General features: G+C 46.0%; 1 pseudogene; it reads left to right on the plus strand.

Annotated features, from left to right (window-relative positions):
* The first annotated feature begins 1,724 nt into the window (after window positions 1-1,724).
* On the plus strand, window positions 1,725-1,843 carry LOC134968370 (5S ribosomal RNA; annotated as a pseudogene).
* Window positions 1,844-10,310: the final 8,467 nt, after the last annotated feature.

Consider the following 10,310-nt stretch of genomic DNA (forward strand, 5'->3'; position numbering starts at 1 on the left):
CCCCCCACCGCGGGACACTGCGGCCCGCGGGTGGGACAGCGGGACAGACCCCAAAAAACGGGACTGTCCCGCGAAAATCGGGACAGTTGGGAGGTATGTACTACATGTCCCTGTGTGCAGTGTGCCCTATACCTGCATGTTATATGTGTGTTTCCGCAGGGGGGCCCTGCCTATTTAGTCAGTCCCGGGCCCCACAATCTCTGATGGCAGCCCTGGCGCCCACGCCGACTATGCGAGTGTGTACAGCGCCGGACCTGTGAGGCACTAGACTCACAGCCGGCCGCCGCTGACCACAAATGGCAGCGGTCAGAGGGACCTCACCGCCGCCGCACTGAAGGCCTCCTTCTCACTGCCGTCACCGCTGCTGCATGTGGGCTCCTCCGCCGACGACGACAACCCCTGCTTCCCTATGTCCCTGCGGTCACTCTCCCTGTCCCTGCTGTCACTTTCACTGTCCCTGCTGTCACTCTCTCTCCCTGCTCCTGAATTGTGGATCATACTGTGTGGCATATTGTGAAATTTGGATCATACTGTGTGGCATATCGTGAATTTTGGCTTATACTGTGTGGCATATCGTGAATTTTGGCTCATTCCAGGTGGCATATAGTGAATTTTGGCTCATTCCATGTGGCATATAGTGAATTTTGGCTCATTCCGTGTGCTATAATGTGAATTTTGGCTCATACCATGTGCTATAATGTGAATTTCAGCTCATACCATGTGCTATAATGTGAATTTCGGCTCATACCGTATGCTATGTATTTTTATGTATTTTTTTTTTTAATTCAGTGGTCAATAATATAACAGGTGGTGTATGCTAAACATAAACAAAGAAGGGATGGAGATTGAGGTGGTTGAAGGTAGGTGGGTAGCTATGTCCTCCGTGGTGCTAGCCACACCCTGCGGTACAGACCACACCCTCATATCAGTTGCCACACCCCCACCATGCTGGTCACACCCCCTTTGGCAGCACACAATAGGCCTTTTGTGAATTTCAGCTCCAGGCCCATGAGGACCTTAATCTGGCACTGTGTATAAGTATCCAGTCAACCATTGTTGCAGGGGCCTGCCTACCCCATTACCTGTTATACTGTTTATAGGGGTACTCCCAAACATATCTGAGAATGTGGATTACCCTAATGCCTGTGCACCATGTCTGATGTTATAGTGCTGTAGCTTTGTATAAAGTGTCATATTTAGGCCTATCTAGGGATCTAGGCAGGAATATCACTATGTTCATCTGTCATGCTGCAAGGTTTACATAGCATTTACACATTTGTGTCTTTGCAGCATATGTGTGAATAAGTGTGACAACTAGCACCTATCAGGGCCTATGCACCAACACTTACCCTCTCTATTGAAATAGAGGAACTACCGAATATATCCAACATTGCCAGTTACTTGGGTGTATACCTAATTAATATTTGTTTTTGACAACAACTTGGTGTGATACCAAGCTGACATTTGTCACAATCTTCATTTAGCTCTCCTTCCTCTCTCCCCCTTTTTTTCTTCTCTCCCGTTTTCTCTGTTTCTTTTTCTGGCCTTCTCCTTCAGTCCCTTCACTTTTTTCATTTCTTTATATATCTGCGGACTCTCATCCATGATCCACAGGTATATCCTGTGCCTAACATAGACAGCAGATCCGCCCCGTTCCTCTATCTCTCTCCTCATTCTTGTTTAGGTGCACTCTCATTGGTGAGTCGGCCATAGTAGGCCCAATCAATTACTACCATACCCCACCGGCAGAGCCCGATCTCGTCCGATCTTGGAAGCAAAACGGTGGTGGGCTGGGTCAGTATCTGTGAGGGTGACCCCCAGAGAATACCCAGTGTTGTAATTCATGACCTTCTCGACTCTAAGCCAACAGCAGGATCACCACATTTTCCTCCAATCATTTCTTTCGCCTACTCCAGTAATCTGCGCTACCTTTCCTAAGTACCGTCTTCCCTGACATGTCACAGATTTGACATTGGTCAATGCTAATAAGGATCTATACTCCTGATAACTTTTTGGTTCAATGACCCTTGGAGGTCCAATTAATACAAGCAGAGCTTGTGCTGGTGGGATAGGATCAGGGTGTAGAGCCAGAGTGTCTACATCCCTCCTGAAGTCTAATAACATAGACTAACCAGAACATTTCCTATTTTTTTGCTGATCAATTTCTTTCAATACTCGCTCTCTAAATTTTAATGGTTGGCCGTGGATTATACTCACCCCAACTTTTCGAGATTGATCAGCCACAATAATCAGATATGGCATTTCTCAGAGATGCTGACGGGCTGAACTGTATATATGTGTATCAATATATTTAGTTTAATTAATTGTGGTGGACAACTTAAGTGTGGATTTTTTCTTAAATTAATGAATTAATAAAAGTTATGTTTTAATCCTCTCATACTAACAAATTTAAAATAAGAGTGCACCCACACAAGAGTCTTCTGTAATCCATTTTCTTTCAAGATAGAGGTTTCAACAGCCATGCCGTCAAAGACAGACGATCCAGATGACTGTGACAACAAGGACCCTGCATTAGCAGATCTGGACGTTGAGGGAGCAGTATCGGTGCTTCCACGGACATTCTCAGTAGATCTGTGTACCAATGCCTTCTTGGCCAGGCTGGAGCTATTAGAATTATTGCTCCCTTTGCTTGCTTTATTTTTCTCACTACTCTGGGTAACAGAGATATTGGAAGGGAACAGATATGCCAGACGAAATTTCCATTCTCCTGACAGTGCGTCTACAAGGACCGCTCCGGGATCCTTTGTTCTCGATCCGTACTTCTGAACTTTGTTGTTTAGACGAGACGCCATGAGGTCTATCTCTGGTAGACCCCATCTGTTCACTATTGTCTGAAACACTTCTGGGTGTAATGCCCATTCAGTTTCCTGAATGGTGTTTCGACTGAGAAAATCCGCTTCCCAGTTCAGTACACCTGGGACAAATACTGCTGACAATGCTGGGAGATGGGGTTCTGCCCATCTTAGAATGGGAGTTACTTCCTCCATCAGTCTCTTGCTGTGAGATCCTCCTTGATGATTGAGGTACGCTACTGCTGTCGCATTGTCAGAGCGAATCTGGACTGGTCTTCCTTGCAGACTGTCCTTTCCCTGAACTAGAGCCATGTAAATGGCCCTTATTTCCAACAGATTTATTGGCAGGTGACTTTCCCTTATGGTCCATTTTCCCTGGAACCAAAGGCTCCCGAGTACCGCACCCCAGCCTTGCAGACTGGCATCTGTTGTCAGGACTTGCCATTCTTTTATCCAAAAGGGTCTCCCCTTGTTTAAACGGTCTGTCTGTAGCCACCATGCTAGAGACCTTTTTACGTTTACTGGAAACTTTATCATCTGCTTTTTTATCATCTGATGATTTCCATTCCATTTGGTCAGAATAAGGTGCTGTAATGGTCTGGAGTGGAATTGCACATATTCCACCATGTCGAAGGTTGATACCATCAGACCCAACAGTCGCATTGCTGCATGGACTGACATTGTCTGGGCGTGTAACGCTTCCAGAGTCATGACCTGCACCTTGACCATCTTTTTCTCTGGTAAGAAAACTCTCTGTAGGTCTGAATCCAATATGGCCCCCAAATGAACCATCCGCTGTGACGGATTCAGAGACGACTTTTCCCAATTTATGAGCCACCTGTGTCTCTGTAAACAAACTATTGTCTGTTGAAGATGGCTCAAAAGTAACTCCTGTGAATGTGCTAGGATTAACAGGTCGTCGAGGTATGGGAATATTCTTATCCCTTGCTTGCGGAGATAAGATGCCATAACCACCATAATCTTGGTAAACACCCTGGGTGCTGTTGCTAGCCCAAAGGGCAAGGCTTGAAACTGAAAATGTTCCTGAAGGATGGCAAACCTGAGGTAGCACTGATGAGACAGTGCTATAGGCACATGTAGGTAAGCATCTTGTACATCCAGAGATACCATGTAATCTCCCGGTTCCATAGCCAACATTATGGAGCGTAATATCTCCATGTGGAACCTTGGGATCCAAATGTATTTGTTTAACATTTTCAAATTGAGAATTGGTCAAAATGACCCATTTGGCTTCTGGATCAGAAATAGATTGGAGTAAAACCCCTGTTCCCTTTGTGATGGAGGTACTGGGACAATCACACCTGACTGCAGTAATTTTTGGACTGCTTCTTGCAGGGCTTTGGCCTTCGACTCTATACGAGACGGGCTGGTGCAAAAAAAATATTTGATGAGGCTGCCTCCTGAATGGGAACCCATACCCCTGAGATACCACCTTCTGCACCCAAGTATCTGTTGTCGACTGTTGCCATATGTGTGCAAAATGAAGGAGTCGGCCCCCAACCCTGGAATCCTCCAGACGGAGGCCCGTCTCTTCAGGTTGATGGTTTCTGTTCGGGCTTGGAAGCTGGCTTTCTACTAGCCCATTGCTTCCTATCCCTGGCCGGTCTATTAGACTGGGGCTGCTTAGACTCCTCTTTAGCTTTCGCTTTGCTTTGCCATCGAAATGGGCGAAACTTTGAACCCTTTGACCTAGGGTTATAAGAAGCTAGTATAAATCTGACCTTCTTTGATTCAGCCTCTGATTCTAGGATATCAGATAATCGTTTTCCAAACAATATATTACCAATGAAAGACAATACTTACAATTCTGTCTTGGATTCTGCATCTGCTTTCCAGGTACGTAGCCAAACTGCTCTACGAGTGGCTATTGTCACGGCTGAAGCTTTAGAAGCAACTGTCTTAGTCTTACCTGTCCCTTGGTTACTTGTAGAGGCTACTGGAACCAAGCCATAGGAAGGGAGCTGCATGTATGGGTTAATAGTGTAACCTAACCCTTGGGGTGGTGCTACCGGAGTTAACCTGTCCGCTATTGAAGACAAAGTCTTTGCGAACATATTTCATGGTGGCTCTGTTGGTGGTTGAACCAAATCCTGTTTTTTACTTTGCTGAAAAGCAAAACAGTTCGCACACAACCCCTCATAAGTGACGAACTGGTTCATACCAATTAACCCTGTTTTACAAGATAAACATGTTAGGGATGTAGGAGTTCCTGATAAATTCTCCTCATCACTTTTGCCGCTCACAAACATGGTAATAATCTGTTAATGACTACACAATTTGTGACTGAAAATCACCTATATATGGATATATAGAAGTGAGATCAATCTGACCACAGTGCACCTGAATTGAGGGTCAGAACAGGACTGATGACATAGAAAAGTCAGCACACATACTAGCAGTCAGTCACATGTTAAAGCATTAAAAATTGTCATATGAGAATACAACCCCCATAACAACTTACAAGTAAGCAGGAAAATTGTACTTCTGTTCCTTTCAAACATAACATGCAGAAACAACAGTAATATACAGATCTCATATGCAATATGCACTAAAATTAACAATTCATACTAACAAGTAGAGAGAATTTTTAGTACTGTATACCCTTGCACCGTAGAGCGGGATACAGGGAGACTCACCACACTTCCATATCCAAACAAATACGCTCGCAAGACGCTGAGTGGATTCAGACGCTACTGGTGTACACTGCCTTTCTGATAACTGATGCAAGACACGGACGCTCACTGACGGACACGGACGCTCAGTGACAACACGTGTATACAGACGCTAAGGCCTGCGACTCGGTCTAGGCGGGATCTCTAGTGTACACAACCGCAGCGTCTAAGCTGCGACTGAGTACCCTCGTGGTAGCGTCTGAGATGGAAGTGAGGTCATTCAGTTCATAGACGGGAGACGCGCGGAAACTGGTCATGAACTTGGAGGAGGGACGGCCAGGAGAGCGTCTGATTCCCCCCGTTGACTGCAACTTTAAGGATCGCGGCCTCACCCTAGTCCTGGCGCCTATGATCCCTAGAGCGTAGCGCTGTCGCACTCTAGGTGTTCGGTGCATCAACACACTGATCGTAGTCTCCACCAATACAGTGTAGCTGTGTCCGGACCCCCCTAGTAAAAGGAAATCCATAGACTTACCTTCCCCCCATGCTCCGGCCACAGCCTGGTTACGTCTGCTGGACCTGCTAGAACATCCGACACAGACGCCCGTCGAGACAGCACTGTACCGCGAAGATAAGCGTTGTTGCAACCCGGTGGGGAGTTGTTGGAGCAACTCTTTCCCGTATGCGTTTAAGACGCTGTTAAGAAAAGTCGCTCAAAAAAACATAGTAAGTCTATAAAAACATAATAAAAGCTTCCTGCTTTACAGCAGCCCTGTGACCATGGTCCGGCTCCTGCCGCACCAAACAAAAAACTAATTTGACTGAGTCAGTGGGCGGGATTATTTGTTGAAGCCCCGATGCATCCTGGGAGGCCAGAAAGCTCATGACCGTACTGGTGCCATCTCTGCTGTCACTCCGGCATATCCCAATGTTATCCTGTGGATAATCCTGTGGACCCAGACAGAGAAAGACAAGATTTCTATGAAGATTGAAAAATCCAGTCCAGTAAATTATTACTTTAAACAATTATAGGGGGTGGAGGTGGCATGTCTTGGTGGCCATCTAGGCCGGTCTCACTTTTCTGACTGTGGAAGTTCAGCGACCTTCGGCAATTGCCATTGCCTATACCAGGGCTCCCAGGGGCAGCCTCCATTGCCTGATTTGGCATGGGAAAGCTAGGAACTTTTCAACCACATATGATGCCAATAATTGTTGCTGTAAACCACGGCCTACAATGTTAACTCACGCCATGATCTGAAGTCAGAAGCTGTGTCTGCCTGCAGTCACAGCTGCTCTGGAGATACATCGCAATCAGGGCCGGCAACAGAAATCTTGGGGCCGGACCGCCAGCCAATCAGGAGACGGCACATGAGCTCTGATTGGCTGACGGCCGGCACCATATTAATATGCACCCATCGCTGCTAGCTACTTAAAAAGCGGTGCCAAGCTACCCGTCGCTCGCTGGTCTGTGCTGAGCAGAAGCTGAGCCTGAATGACCAGTCACCACCAGGGCACAGACATTCTGCTCTGATTAATCTGATCTCATCTGACATGCACATCTGACATGCATGCAGATGCATCCGCATGTGCAGAATGCAGATGCATGCATAATGTGCAGAATGTGCCTGCCTGCATCCCGCCCCAAACCAATCCCAAAGCCCTAAACATGCAGGAAGTGAGAAAAGCCTTACCAGCAGTGACACAGCCGCCGGCGCCGCTAATTAAGTCCCGCAGAACTGTCCTGGGCCGCTCCTGCTTAGCACTCCGGCTCCTCACACACAAGAGACAGGGTGGAAGGTGTGCAATGAGGACTCTAAGAGGAGGGGTGGTCCAGACGAGCATTCTGCTGTGTGACTGGTGCAACGTCAGTGCACTGCACAGCACACGGCACGGACGGGAACTAGCTGGCTCAGGCTGACAGGTGACCTGGGGGCTGGGGGGGCAGTGCACTGAGGGGTGAGGGTGAACACAGGACTCAGGAGGGCGGGGGAGGGGGGGTGCGCACTGGGATTTTTTTTTAACTCAACCACACACAGTGGCTGGCGCGATGCCGGGAGACATATAATTATTTACACTTCTGTAGACATGCGGATGCGGCCGATGCTGCCCACTGCCTGGACCTTGGGGCCCCTCACAACGAGTGTCCCCTTTGACCCCCCCCCTGTCGCCGGGCCTGATCGTAATCCCCTTACAAAACGCTAGAAGCACAATGTACAAATACAGGTTGAGTATCCCATATCCAAATATTCCGAAATACGGAATATTCCGAAATACGGACTTTTTTGAGTGTGAGTGAGATAGTGAAACCTTTGTTTTCTGATGGCACAATGTAAACAAACTTTGTTTAATACACAAAGTTATTAAAAATATTGTATTAATTGACCTTCAGGCTGTGTGTATAAGGTGTATATGAAACATAAATGAATTGTGTGAATGTACACACACTTTGTTTAATACACAAAGTAAAAAAAAAATATTGGCTAAAATTACCTTCAGGCTGTGTGTATAAGGTGTATATGTAACATAAATGTATTCTGTGCTTAGACTTAGGTCCCATCACCATAATATCTCATTATGGTATGCAGTTATTCCAAAATACGGAAAAATCCGATATCCAAAATACTTCTGATCCCAAGCATTTTGGATAAGGGATACTCAACCTGTACTTACATATATCCTTTAGAATATAAAGGCCCAGATTTAGCAGGTATCCGGACTCTGGGTCAACACCACTTAGGTCGACACCCATTAGGTCGACACCCATTGGTCGACAGTGAATAGGTCGCCACTAGAAATAGGTCAATGCGACCATTAGGTCGACATGAACGAAGTCGACATGAGTTTTTTTTTTTTTTAAATATTTTTTTGAAGTTTTTCATACTTTACAATCCACGTGGACTACGATTGGGACCGGTAACCTGTGCCGAGCGCAGCGGTAGCAGAGTGAGGGGACACGGTGCACTAATTGGGGTTCCTGGTCACTTTACGAAGAAAACTATACCCCAAAAAACATGAAAAACTCATGTCGACCTTTTATCATGTCGACCTAATGGCCATGTCGGCCTATTTCTAGTGTTGACCTAGTCACTGTCAACCAATAGGTGTCGACCTAATGGGTGTCGACCTAGACACTGTCGACCCCGAGTCCGATACCCATTTATAAAGCATTGAAGAGTGATAAATTGCACAGTGATAAAGTACCAACCAACCAGCTCCTAAGTTTTCGCACACAGCCTGTAACATTGCAGTTAGAAGCTGGTTGGTTGGTACTTTATCTCCGTGCAATTTATCACTCTCCAAGTCTTGATAAATCTGGGCTTTATTTCCTTATAGTGTATATATATATATATATATATATAATATTATAGTTATGGTCTTTTATTTCCTAATAGTTATTTTCACAAACAAAACAAGATAAGCGGAGGCAGACACCCTACATTCAGGTAAGGTAGAGCTTATCAATTTACTAGTTAGCAAGGCCCCCAGTGAGGTCACAGATCCTCTGCAAAGCCATTGGCTGTGAGCTCAAGGGAACTAATAGATTGCCAAAATGGTTGCATCTGTGGCACCTCAGAACTTGGTGTGTGCCCCTTTAAGAACATTTGCTGCAGCTCTGCAGCAGCAGGAGAAATACTGGGGCAGGAGGAGTTAACTGCAGCCCTGGGTCCGGTCGCGTGGCCTCAGGACAGAGAGCTAATTGAACAGAGGCTTCTGGGAGAAGGAGAGACTGCTGGGAAGAAGAAGGGAGGGCGTGGCCTGAGCTGAAGATAGAGGAACGCAGAGCAGAGCGGGAACTGTATATTGGGGATAGCCACAGGACGATGGTCGGTGAGAGCAGCACTGCTAAGGAAGAGCAGTAGAGTGTCGTCGGGGAACGTGGGTGTTGAGATGCCACTGCTGGAGGACCGGACACCGCCAGGCCTGTTGAGAGGCGTGGACGCTGTGGCCATCTGGAGAGAGACTGAGGAGCCATTACAACTGAAGCTGACAGCTGGAAACTCCAGTCCCTGGGTCTGAGTGAGAGCGGTTGAAACTTCCTTCAGCCTCGGTCACCTGTGTTACAGACCAGGAAGTGTTTAAGAAAGGCTGCAGCCAGCAGCGCTATATTGTGCCAGTTAAGACCCATAGAAAGAGAGCTAAAGAAGGACTGAGTTTATTACAAGTCCTGGAGAAATATTTATGCTTAAGGACTGAGTTTAATCGCAAAGAGAAGATAAATATTTGTGATAAAGAGTTTTGTGCAATGCAGACAGATAGTTATTACTGGAAGGACTGAGCTAATTCTACAAGTGTTAATCAAGTCCTGCAACTGAAAGAGTCTGAGGCCCAGATTTATCAAGCCTTGGAGAGTGATAAATAGCACAGTGATAAAGTACCAGGCAATCAGCTCCTAATTGTCATTTTTCAAAATCAGCCTGTAACATGTCAGTTAGGAGCTGATTGAATAGTACTTTATCACTGTGCTATTTATCACTCTCCAAGGCTTGATAAATGGGGGCCTGTTTTTGTTCCATACAAAAGCCCCCTTGTTGTGACATAAGTGCCATTGTCAAGGGACCCTGCTATTCCTTCGATAATTACATCCACTTTGAAATAATAGTATCCCCCCTAATAACTGTGTGCCCATTCCCCTTTGACACACTGTGGCACCACAGATGTCAACCAGAGCTCCAACATTATTTGCTGGTGAAGATATTTGTTACCTTGGCTAGGGAAAGCTAGAAAATTAGTATTTAGGATTACTGAAAGTATTACCATTTTTCTACCAGTTACCACATTGTAGAATTTAATGCACTGTCTGATATTATTTCATGATTCCAATGATTGTATGCTAATTTTTGTAATTCCAATTGTTTCTCATCCT

This window comes from Pseudophryne corroboree, chromosome 10 (genome assembly GCF_028390025.1).
Source record: "Pseudophryne corroboree isolate aPseCor3 chromosome 10, aPseCor3.hap2, whole genome shotgun sequence".
NCBI classification, from domain to species: Eukaryota; Metazoa; Chordata; class Amphibia; order Anura; family Myobatrachidae; genus Pseudophryne; species Pseudophryne corroboree.